Genomic DNA, 2417 nt, shown 5'->3' with positions numbered 1-2417 from the left:
TCTGCCTCTCTGTTCCGAGCCAGGCCCCACCCGCTCCTCCTCCGCTCAGCCCATAATATCACTTTATGATGAGAACCATAAATTCGACGACAGCATCTTAATATCACAGAGTTGGCCTATCCAGCCTCACATCTGAACAACTGATTTTTGGTTTTCCGTCTTCATAAGGGGACGAGGGAAATATACAAATAGCCTACAGGCTACACATGTTTTCCCCCTTCCCCCCCTAGACATTAGTACAGCTCTTAAATGGATTTCAAAGACAAATAGAAACGCCCTCAATATTTTCATAAAGAGGTTGTTGTAAGCCCGAATCTATTAAAGTTGCTTTTAGTAGATTTTCACAGGTTATCAGAATATTTAATAAAAATTAAAAAAAAAAGCAGTGTGGAAATGTATGCAGAAACACTAGGAAACAATTTCACGCTCCTTATGCTCTCATGAAGATGGATTACCCTTTTATTTATGAAGTAGCAAACTGTGCAAAAGTTTTTGCGCCAAAATAGACTTGAAGTACCAAAATTAAAAGTAGTCATTATGCAAAATATCCCTTATCAAAATCATATTACTGGATCATAATTATTGACTCATTAATACATATATGATTTTAATGTTGCACCTGCAGATGATTTCAATCATTAATGCTATGTAATAATACAGCATCATATGATTTATATCTTGAAATCTGCAAATTAATAACTAATACCAATAATATACTGAAAATAAACAGTATGTACAAAGAACAATATTTGCTGAGATGAACAGTACACCAGGTGGGTGACATTAGGGGACCAGTGCCACCCCATGGCACTCCTTCTGGAAGAACCCCTGACAGATATGTGCCAGGCATGGACAACAGGTTCTCTGAAACAAAGAACAATGATTCCCTATATTTATCTCAGCAGTTGGTTCAGACCAAAATAGAGGTAAAACTAAGCATGTGTTGGACCTATGCTGGAACACAAAGTAGTCTTTCATGTCAAACTTGGTCAAAGCGTCTTACTGCGTTTGTCTTCGCTCCTGGCAGTGATCACAAGAGGTCCTTGTCAGGAGAATGTAAACATAGGTTGTTGTTATTTCACCTCAAAGATGAAACGCAGAGTTTAGGGATATCCACATGTTCTCCAGTTCTTTCAGTTATTGACTGCAAAAGATTGTCATTCAGTCATTTTATTAAAAATTCTGTTAGTTTGTCCAATTACCTTTGGGTCTCTAAAATGAGAGATGTAGCTCTTAAACTACTTATTAAAGCACACAGTCTACACTTAAGAGTTACAAACAAAGTGTAATTATCCAGATACTGGGACTTCACAGTATCTGCTTCGAGGAAGGGTTTGTAAGCCTTACTCACATATAGCTAACAAAATACGAAAGAAGATTTCAAATTACTGTCTGCAAACTAGGAGAGTTTAAAAAGAGCATTCATTAAACAGAAACAGTAAAATAAGAACTGGGTTCATATTCTTACTGGAGTCTTGTCACCAGTACCTATCTTATAGCTCTTATCTAATGAGATGCTGGAAAGACAACGAATTCCATGTGGCACAGTCCCAGATATCTGATGATGAAGACCCACTTAAGAGCAAGTTTATTCAATCTTCTGACAGAGTGCCACTTTTTACATAAGGTTGTGTGTCTTATTGTTGGCTTCATCCCACAGATTCAGACAGTGCGGTCAACCTATTACATTTGATTAGCAAGTGAAATAGGGTGACTGTAAGCTGCTGTAGCACATGGCAGCTCCTCAGCTGACTGATAATGGCAGGTCTAATAGCCAGCAGTATGTACATGGAGACTATCCAAATATACCCTGGTGCTAATTTGGTTTAGTGAAGTTTAAGTGGGAATTACAGAGAGAACAGCAATGGATGATGTCCGAGGGGAAAAAAAGAGAAAACTACAAGGAAAGAGCTAAAAATAAAAGTTAAATACAAATAATAAAATGGAAAAAGAAGAAGCGGATGGAAAACAACGACAGATGATAATAACTGCCTTTTTAAGTGAACAGTAAACAACATCCCAACACCTCACTGTGAAACAGGGCTTTGTCTTTCCTGCATGTGCCACTGATACATGTGAGGCAGTAGAAAACCAAATTAGCCAGTAATAAAACACAGGAATCCAACCAGAACAGAAACACCTGCCCAGTGTAAAGCAGCTGTGAAAATATGTAAAGAACAGACACACATGCAGAGATTCCTAAATGTATTAGAGACATTTGTCCCCTTCAAATTAAGCTGCCATCCACAAGGAGTAGAATAGCAAACAGGCCAAACCCACACACCTTTCTTTCTAAGCTGAGTGTCCCATTCCAGCTCCAAACAACACTGTTAAAGTACCAAGGGCATGTTATTTAAGGAAGCAGTTAGATAACAGAACAAAAAGCCATAAGTCCATAACAGGTTAAAGGACAACTG

The sequence above is a fragment of the Copadichromis virginalis genome, linkage group LG6, assembly GCF_057382275.1.
Source record: "Copadichromis virginalis isolate Kocher_CV1m ecotype Utaka linkage group LG6, C_Virginalis_male_GT1.1, whole genome shotgun sequence".
Classification (NCBI taxonomy): domain Eukaryota; kingdom Metazoa; phylum Chordata; class Actinopteri; order Cichliformes; family Cichlidae; genus Copadichromis; species Copadichromis virginalis.
Note: the sequence above shows the minus strand (reverse complement) of the source record.